Raw genomic sequence first — 10229 nt, 5'->3', positions numbered from 1 at the left:
TGCAGAACGAAGTTGGCCCGATTGGGCGGGGCTCAGTGTAACAGCTCCGCTCTCCACTAGATGGCGCTGCTAGCCTACAGGGGTGGATTGTTGCAGTGCTCGTAGGTGCACCTACGTATGCGCGTGCGCAGGAGCAGTGAAAATGGCACCACCCAGCTACCCAGTCTATTCTCCCAGGTCAGGAATTGTGCACTCATCCTCTGTCTTCAGCTTTCGTCCACTCCCACTCCCCGCTTTTTCACTCTCCGTGACCAAGCCCCAGGCAGTACCTCTCTCCCGAGTTTTGTGTCAGAGGCGGCTGTTTTCCCCGGCCCCTTACTTCTGAAGGACTGCGGCTTTGACCCGTTCCACCCCTCTGTGGGAGGGTCTCACCGAGCAATGGCCAAATGTCGGCTGCACCCAGGAACACTTGATGGACCCTGCTGCTCCCAGTGCCCCGAGACTGCGGCCAGGTGCCAGCCCACCCCAGAAAAAGTTCTTGAGATAGTGTAGTAGCAGTGCTTCAGGGATTATGGCAAATCAAAACACACATCTGGCAACAGGCTTCACCCTTAACAACCTTGTTCCAGCACCAGCAAATGTGGCCGTTTTCTGGGCTCTGCTGGGACCAGGTGGCTTTAACAGTCTCTACCAAATGTCCTTCCAGCAGTGGAACCGCTTTTCCCTATGTGGCCCGAGAACTTCCCAGACCCCACTCTGTTCCTGAGGATTCGCCCTTCCCACTAGAGCACCGCCAGGTATCGAGCTGCGGAGTTGCAGACTCTGTGCTCCCCTTATTTACAGGCTCAATGGAATTTAAACCCTCTCCTTTCTCCTTTCTCCCTTTTTAGTTTAGTCCCTGTGGCTGTTTCCAATTTTCCACTTTCTCTCCAGCTGCTTTTGGGGAAGGGTGCTTTTCCCGTATTCTCCCCCCTTCCCCAGTCTCCGTCCTCTCTCCACCCACAAAAGCGGTTCCCTACCCTCCGTGGCTTCTCACTCCCCAAAATTCACCCCTCTGCGCCACGTACCTCCTGAATTCTCTGGTTCAGGTTGTGCAGATTGTTGTGTTAATCCTCCAATCAGTTTTCTAGGTGTGTAGAATGGTTTAGTGTTGGTCTGGCTGTATTTCATGGAAGCGAGACCCACAAAAAACTTCCATGCTGTTCTGCCATCTTGGCTCCTCCTGTATATACCACATCTTCTTTATCCATTCATCCATCAATGGACATTGGGCTCTTTCCGTACTTTGGCTATTGTTGATAGCACTGCTATAAAAACTGGGCTGTATGTGCCCCTTCAAAACAACAAAACTGTGTCGATTTCTCAATTCTACATATTCTCCTTGGAGAAGGTCCAGGAATATCTCCTTAGCTCCTACTTCTTTGCTCATGAGTCTAAGCAGATCTTTGCCTCTCCCCTCTCTCCTTATCTTCAAACTCATATCCCAAACCCACCTCACTCTATGACTTTCTTTTTTCTGTTAAGGAACTACTCTCCTCAGAGGATCAAGACACTAAAGTCCTTCCTGAGTACCTCTTAATGCTCACCATCTTATTCAGTTGGTACGATCTGTGGATTCTTCCTTTGAAATAGTTGTGTTCATCCTTATCTCTACTACCTACATACTATTACCTCCCATAAAGGCAAACTACAATAGTCCCCAACTGATTCCCCTGTCCTTTGAGTCACTGTCCTACAAGATCCCTCTGTGCAGGCCCCCTTTAATAAATGGATCCCATTGCCTACAAGGAAAAAGAGAGAGCTCAAATTCTTCAGTTGTTCATTTGACACAAACAGAGCCTTAATTCAATTTTCTAGACTTTCCTCAATGTTTCCACTTTCTTATTTTTTAAGAGATTTTCTACAAATGGAAGTACAATCTCATCACAGTGATCATCTATGCAGTCTACAGACATTAATCTTTATAAACAGTAAGTCCCAGAGGGCATGATCAGGTCTTGACTTTTCTGTGCCTGCATAACACCTCAGGAGATGGTCGATTAAAATTTGTTTAATCAATTTCTTTTGAAGCATAAGTCTTCTAGATTCATTATTTGCAGTGCAGAACAATCAGATAATGAGAGAAGTGAATGATTACATTAATAAATATGATTAAACCTCTGCAAACTTTAATAATATTAATAGATATGTGTACAATAAACTTTTAGCTCATTAACAAAAAGTTTTTTTCCAAATGTAGGTAAAATTCAACTACATTTTCAATTCCAGAAAGTCTTTCTCATCCTTTAAAAGTGTTCTCTTGGTTTCCTATCCTATCTAGTTATCAGCTATTGATCACTTTCCCTGAACAATAAAAAGTTTCTTGAAAGAAGAGTCTACAATACTGCATTTTTTAAAAGTACATATCTATCCAAGTTGATCTCACATTTCTTCACTTACCACATAGTGGACTCTCAGTAAGTACTGAATGTATGAGTTAATGAATACATAGACTCTTGTTCTCCCTGGGCATTTTCACCCATTATTAGAATTTCAAATACCCATAGACAAGCTCTTGACTCTGAAATCTAAAAGTTTTGACCTTTCTTCTTTGCTCCAGTCCTATAGATCTCTAACCACTAATGGGCAGTCATTCCTAGATTCCTAACTAGAACTCTAAACTCATTATTTTTTTTAATCTAAATGCGTCCTTTTTTCCCATTACTAGGCTGTTCTTCTTTTATTCCTTACACTCATCAATGAAGTGACCATCTTCCAGGTGCTAAGTCATAAATGGGAAATCGTCTGAGATTCTTTCTTCTTCTTGATTCTTCCCCCTAAGTATCTTTCAAATCTTTCTCCTACCCTTTTTCCCTGGAAAATCCTATTCATCCTTCAAGACTTCATTCAGTTATCACCATTTCTAGGAAGGCTTCACAAAATAGCCCATTTCCCTTTCTTTATCTGCACATCATAGAATTCAGCACTCACTGGATGTTGAAATCATCACCTTAAGAGCTCTTTGAGGGCAGAGAGTAAAACTTAGCTACCTCTTATCCAGGCACAGTTTCTGATATATGATGCACCTTCTGTAAATATTTGTTCAACTGATGATTGAAATGAACTCTTACCAGCCTCACTCTCACTGGTGTGATTCTGTCATCTCTTCCCTGGATTATGACAGCAGGTTTGACTGCCACTGTTTCCTAGCGATGTCCAATTCTATATGCCTTTCACACTGTCATTAGAATATGCTTGTAAAACCCTAATGTGAATACTTCATAGAGAGGCCCAGGGAGCAAGAGAAACAGGAAGGGAGGCTTAACTGAAAGAGTGGGCTGTTTATCCAAGGATCACTGTGACAGGAAGGAAATGACCAAACTGGGGCATGAGTCTTCTGGCCTTATGTTGACCTCATTTACAAAGGCAAGACAATCAGAAAGCTATCTTCCTTGTGTGTCAAGACACGAAAAAAAAAAAAAAAAAAATCCAGGGCACCTGAATGGCTCAGGCAATTAAGTGTCTGACTCTTGATTTTGGCTCAGGTCATGATCTCACAGTTCATGAGTTTGAGCTCCCCATCGGGCTCTGTGCTGACAGTGTGGATCCTCCTTAAAATCCCCTCTCCCCCACTCTCTCTGGCCCTGCCCCACTCTTGCATACTCTTTCTCTCTCAGAATAAATAATTTTTTTTTAAAAAATACTCTAAAAAAAAAAAGAAAGAAAATAAAAAAATCTACACAGTGATATCGGATTTGGCTTTCTCCTTCTGAATTACTCCTAGACCAGAGTCCATCTAAAAGGATAAGGAAAATTTTTAAAGATTCTGATATTTCTGGTTTTCGGTTGTGGAGATGAGGAGTCTAAAGAAGGAAAATAGATATTCGTGGAGGTTTCAGAGAATAGAATATTCAGGAGGTTCACTTCTGCTGCCTTTCCTTTTCCATGTTGACCCAATCAGAATAGTGAGGACATTAATACTACGAACAATCCCAAACCCCAGTGGCTTAAAACAGCAAACATTTATTTCTTGCTCACATTATAGATCCATTATGAATTGACTGTAGGATCTGCTCCGTGTTTTTGACATCTTCACTTTAGGAAGCATCCAGACTGATAGAAGGACTACTATCTGGAACCACATTATCCATAAATACATAATGCAAGCCACAAACGTGTGCCATGCGTACAATTTTAAATTTTCTAATAGCCATATTTTAAACAGTAAAAAGAAACACCATGAGTGCTTGATCATGGGTCAGTGAGAACTTGAAGCTCCTGTGCCAGAGACTAGGGAGGTGGGTGAAGCCATTTCCACCTCTCCCTGCCCACATGTGCCACACTGATCCATGCCAGTAGCTAAACAGTGCCACCTAGTGGTCAGTGGAACTGCACCAAGCCCCACCCAGCTGCACCCTCCAAGCACATCCCCTAAAAAATCAGCACAAGTCTTTGCCCCTGCTGAGTGGATGGACTATAGAAGACTTCATAGTTTGAGTTCTAGGGGAAACTAGATGTAACTCCATTCAGGTTTCATTCTGTTTGCTGGTTCATTCATTATTTCAGTTTTTTTGCTTCTGTTTTTGTTTCAATTCTTTTTGTTGTTTTTTTCTTTCTTTTTCTTGGATACAGAAAGAGAAAAATGAATTTTTATTTTCATTTAATTAAAATTTTTAAGGGGCGCCTGGGTGGCTTGGTTGGTTAAGCATCCGCCTTCGGCTCAGGTCATGGTCTCGCGGTCCATGAGTTCGAGCCCCATGTCGGGCTCTGTGCTGACAGCTCAGAGCCTGGAGCCTGTTTTGGATTCTGTGTCTCCCTCTCTCTCTGCCCCTCCCCTGTTCATGCTCTGTCTCTCTCTGTCTCAAAAATAAATAAACGGTAAAAAAAATTTTTTTTAATTATTTTTACTTTATTTTTTAATTTTTTTAAATTTTATATTCTATTTTATTACATAAATTTTTCTAATTTTTAAATTTTTTCTTACCTTTTTCCTTTCTTTTCTTTCCCTTTTTTCTCTATTCTATCAAGCTTCTTTCAACAAGCAGATGAAAACACATCTAGGATCTAGCTTCCTTTATTTGATTTTTGTCTTGGTTTTAATTATTTAATTTTAATTTTTTATTTTATTAATTTTTTCTTCCTCCAAAATGACAAAATGAAGGAATTCACTCCAAAAGAAAGAACAGGAAGAAATGACAGTCAGGATCTTTTTTTTTTTTTAATTTTTTTTTCAACGTTTATTTATTTTTGGGACAGAGAGAGACAGAGCATGAACGGGGGAGGGACAGAGAGAGAGGGAGACACAGAATCGGAAACAGGCTCCAGGCTCCGAGCCGTCAGCCCAGAGCCTGACGTGGGGCTCGAACTCACGGACCGCGAGATCATGACCTGGCTGAAGTCGGACGCTTAACTGACTGCGCCACCCAGGCACCCCTACAGTCAGGATCTTAATCAACACAGATATAAGCAAAATCTCTGAACTAGAATTTAAAACCATGATAATAAGAATAGTAGCTGGGTTGAAAAAAAGCATAGAATCACTTTTTGTGGAGACAAAAGAAGTAAAATCTAGTCAGGATGAAATTAAAAATGCTATCACTGAGATTCAATCTTGAATGGATGGCACAATGGCAAGGATGGACAAAGCAGAGCAATGAATCAGTTTCCAGGCATAATCTACCACCAGCCTCTGGGCTACACAGATTCCATCAGATACAAGTCAAGGTCAGAATCTTCTTGAAGCCCTTTACAGTCTGATTGGGATAAAGGGTACTTCCCACATCACCCCCATGGAGCATAAAGGAAAATTCCATTGTACTACAACTGCTTTTCCCAAAGAAACAATCTCCCTGATATCCAACAGATCTCTTCAACTCTTTTAGATCTTCCAGATGGGAGAAGAGTAAACAGCAAAAGAACTGGCTGTTGGCCACACACCTTTGCAACTTTTTTTCCAATGCGTGAACCCAATGCTGTCAGTAGAGTTAGGTTTTAAAAGTTTTAAGTACATATACAAGCACACAAGTGTATAAAAATCACATACACCCATGAGGTGCCTGGGTGGCTCAGTTGGTTACACATCCAACTTTGACTCAGGTCATGATCTCAGGGTTCATGAGTTTGGGCCCTGCATCAGGCTCTCTACTGTCAACATAGAGCCTGCTTCAGATCTTCTGTCCCCCTCTCTCTCTGCCCTTCCCCTACTACCTCTCTCTCTCTCTCTCAAAAATAAATATTTTAAAAAGTCATATATGCACAGGCATATATATACATATACGTGTTAGAGAATAAAATCTTTATGAACCTCAAAACCAATATATCAGCAAGGCAGAGATATTTCCATTGTTGTATCTGACCATGGAGGTTTTCCTTTATACAAAGAAAAGCCTAGAGCCCAGTTTTGTGGTTGGCTGTGGCATGACAGGAAATGTTATTGCAGCTGACAGAGCATGGGTGGTGGGTGCAGTAAGCAGGGTGTTCCTGTGAAAATTAGATAGATAACCAAAAAGTGGTAAGAAACAAATATATCCTCAGTAACAGAGCAGAATGCTTAAGCAGACAGATTCAAATTCAGACCTGGATTTGAATCTTATTAGGCTACTAGCCCAGGGGTCTTGGATAACTTAATCAAACTTTTTTCCTTTATTTGCAAAATGGGGATGAAACTGCCTTCCATCACTGCTGTATAAATGGTGTACAAAAGTGTACAAACACATTTTTTAAAGAGGAAAAAAATGTGTGCTATGTAGCAAAGTTCCTGACACTCATAGTTAGCACTAATTAAATTCCATCTCTTATTACGAAGAGGAAGTTTTAAGTGGGGGTTGAGCTTAAAACTCTGGGGCCAGCCAAACTGGGCTAGAACCCCCACTCTGACAATTCTTAGCTATGTGACCTTGGACAAGTTACTTTACCTGTCTGTGCCACAATTTCTTCTTCCATTAAATGGGAATAATATAGGGGCACCTGGGTGGCTCAGTTGGTTAAGTGGCAACTCTTGATTTCAGCTCAGGTCATGATCTCATACTTCATGAGATCAAGCTCCACATCGGGCCCTGCACTGACAGCTCAGAGCCTGTTTGGGATTTTCTCTCCCCTCTTTCTCTGCCCCTCCCCCACTCATAGTCTCTGTCTCTTTCTCAAAATAAATAAATAAACTTTAAAGGAGAATAATATGGTATAAATTTCCTAGGGTTGTTATGAACATTAACCAAGTTCCTATTTGCAAAGTATTTAGAATGGTGGATGATAGCAGACCAGAAGTATTTCCTGTCATAGCTGCAGTGATCTTCTTAAGCTCAAGTCAGTGTATAAGGAGGCTCCTGACTGTGACTAACAATTATTACATTCACTAGCCAGCTGTTTACAGAGTACCTTTAAATACAGGCACTGAACTAGGTGTTAGGAGGACCTGAAAAAATTGTAAAACACAAACACTTTTCTGACCCCAAAGACCACAAACCCTAAAACAGGAAGGATGGTTAATGACTTCAACCAACATGGTCCATGACCATTGCTAAATGCCTGGTACGAATAGATGGGAGAGAAATTCAGAGGCATAAGGTCTACTAGGAAGTGGAAGGAAGTGCAAAGAGAGAGGGAATAGCTAAAACATTATGTTGGATCTGTAAGGAAGAATAAGAATTATAGAACCAAAGAGATAGGGAACAGAACACACTAGGCCTTGGAAGTGTGTGAACAAGAGGAGGTTAGCCATGCAATGGTCTTCCCAAGGACCAGTGACAGGGAAGTATGTCTGGAATGAAAGGCAGACAAAGGAAAACTGTTAGGGAATAGGTGAGGGCGAATTTGTGAAGGACCTTCACGCTAAGTTAGTGCTTCAATGTCTAAATAGGCAGTGGGGGATTCAGATAGTTTATTGGTAGTTTTTAACTTTAATGTTGACAAAAATTACCCATATATTTTATTTAAAAAAAAGTAGAAGTTCAAACATATAGCCCCCTTCTGCACATGAATCAGAATATGCTCTGCATATGAAATCAGAATCCCTGAAGCTGAGGCTCAGGCACATGTTCAGCGAGAGAATTCCATAGGCCATTGTGACAGAGACCAAAATTTGAAACCCACTACTAAAGAGCCCTTAAAACCTGGATGACGAGGACGCCTGGATGGTTCAGTCGGTTAAGTTCCAACTCTTGATTTTGACTCAGGTCATGATCTCACAGTTCATGGTTCAAGACCCGTGTCAGGCTCCATACTGACAGTGCACAGTGCAGAGCCTGCTTGGGATTCTCTCTATCTCCCTCTCTCTCTCTGCCCCTCTCTCACTCATGCTCCCTTTCTCTCTCTCTCTCTCTCAAAATAAAATTAAGTAAATAAAACCTGTATCACCATGAATAGCTTCAAGGGCAGAGGGCTCAGAAGAAAGGAAATTAGGATTTGTTGAGTGCTCACACATGCCAGGTGTCTTACAGCTATTTTTCATTTAGTCCCAAGAACAATCCTGAAAGAAGGACATCATTATTCTCATCTTCAGTCTTAAAAGGCCAATATTTATGTTGCAAATGCAGTAAGACACAGACTGGACGTTCAAACACAAGCCCCAGGCTCCAGGACCACTGTGTTTCCCACAGTATCACATAAACCTCCCAATAAACACTCGTGCATTTTCCCCTTGATACTTAACACAGCTCAAATTAAGTCAAGTAGCAAATATGGTATCATAAACACTGCTCCCATCCTCATTGCTCTCCTCCAGTGGTGTCTAAATTTTATCTTCCCTGTGTCCTGAAACTGAGCCCAAACCACTGGGGCTATCATTTCAAGCTGAGTTTATTTTTTTACAAAACAAGCTTCTCCTAACTTTCTTTCTCTTTCTCCCACCCTTTTCTCTCCAATGTCCCCTAATCCATGCTACAGAGTTTTGAAACTCTTCATTCAGAGTAGAACACAAAAATGGAACCTGAAATCTTAAATAATTCCATTTGTGGTTTTCTTTTACCCTAACGCTGACGTAAAATGGCAACAGGGGGGTATTGTCCACAGTAAACTTCACACAAAATCCAAAGGAAATGAGGTCTGTATTCTGTTTAGCTTTTTCTTTTTCTTTTCTTTTTTTTTTTTTTTTTCTGTTTAGCTTTTTCTAATGTCTACCACCAACACTGGGAAACTATTCATTATTTTAATCTAAACAAGTTCCTCATTCTGCTTTTGAAAGCTAGCCTCTGCTGGTAGAATTTTAGTCACTGTACGTGTTTATGTGTCCATATGCATCTACAAAAGACACTTAACATCTTAAATTGGTACTGTCTTGTCTACCTTCATGTAAAACTCTCACCTTACAATGCTTCTATTTTTTTCCCAAAAGGGTGTTTGATTTTTCAGATTGAATGCTTTATTTTACTGACCTGCTGTCAGTCACATGATGCAAGAAGATATTTCCTCTCTTTATATGCTTTCTTAATTCTAACACAATTGATTATTTTACAGTTGATTTTTCTCCCACTCTAAATTGGAATCCTGGGTAAATGCTGAGCAGCCTTTCTTTCCAACTTTAAATGTTCTCTAAATGGAATTGACAGTTGGTACATTCCTTCATCCACATCACTAAAGGAAATGTCTGTCAGTCTGGGGCTCAGACGCATGCAGATTTTCCTATTACTATGCCTAAAAGGACCTTAGCATGATTTCCTAACCAAACAGGTTCAGATGTAAATCTATGCCTATCCTCTAAATATCACTTTGGCAAGTGGCTCTTTCATTTCACCAGGAAGAATCACCCATGTTAGGAAGCCATAATGACACTTTGAATTCTCTACATACCACTGGATACAAATCTGCAGATTGTGTAATGGAAATCCAAGGAGTGACAGTCACCTAAACTGCAATGTGAATAGTGTCTTCTGGAGTTGAGTAGTGCACATCCCGCTCAGCCATACAGAGCAGCCCTTCAATGGGAAACGTCTTTTCCCCTAATGAAAATAGACTTCCTTGGGCGCCTGGGTGGCGCAGTCAGTTAAGCGTCCGACTTCAGCCAGGTCACGATCTCGCGGTTCGTGAGTTCGAGCCCTGCGTCGGGCTCTGGGCTGATGGCTCAGAGCCTGGAGCCTGTTTCCGATTCTGTGTCTCCCTCTCTCTCTGCCCCTCCCCCGTTCATGCTCTGTCTCTCTCTGTCCCAAAAATAAAAATAAACGTTGAAAAAAAAAAATTAAAAAAAAAAAAAGAAAATAGACTTCCTTAATAGTTAATGGCCACTTAGAGACTCTTTTGCTTGCCTGACTATTATAATCAGGTCTTATAAATTAAAAATTAGTGATACTTACTCTTCGTTTTCCCCATATTTGAATTAT

At 41.1% G+C, this 10229-nt stretch overlaps 1 long non-coding RNA gene across 1 annotated transcript in view; it reads left to right on the top strand.

The window, feature by feature from the left end:
- Positions 1-695: 695 nt before the first annotated feature.
- LOC125162525 (uncharacterized) overlaps positions 696-10229 on the top strand; it is a 40445-nt gene continuing 30911 nt past the window's right edge. Inside the window, exon 1 of the long non-coding RNA XR_007151071.1 lies at positions 696-737. This is a non-coding gene — a long non-coding RNA (uncharacterized LOC125162525). The remainder of the gene's footprint in view (positions 738-10229) is intronic.

The sequence above is a fragment of the Prionailurus viverrinus genome, chromosome A3, assembly GCF_022837055.1.
Source record: "Prionailurus viverrinus isolate Anna chromosome A3, UM_Priviv_1.0, whole genome shotgun sequence".
Classification (NCBI taxonomy): domain Eukaryota; kingdom Metazoa; phylum Chordata; class Mammalia; order Carnivora; family Felidae; genus Prionailurus; species Prionailurus viverrinus.
Note: the sequence above shows the minus strand (reverse complement) of the source record. Positions and strands in the feature narration are given on the sequence as shown.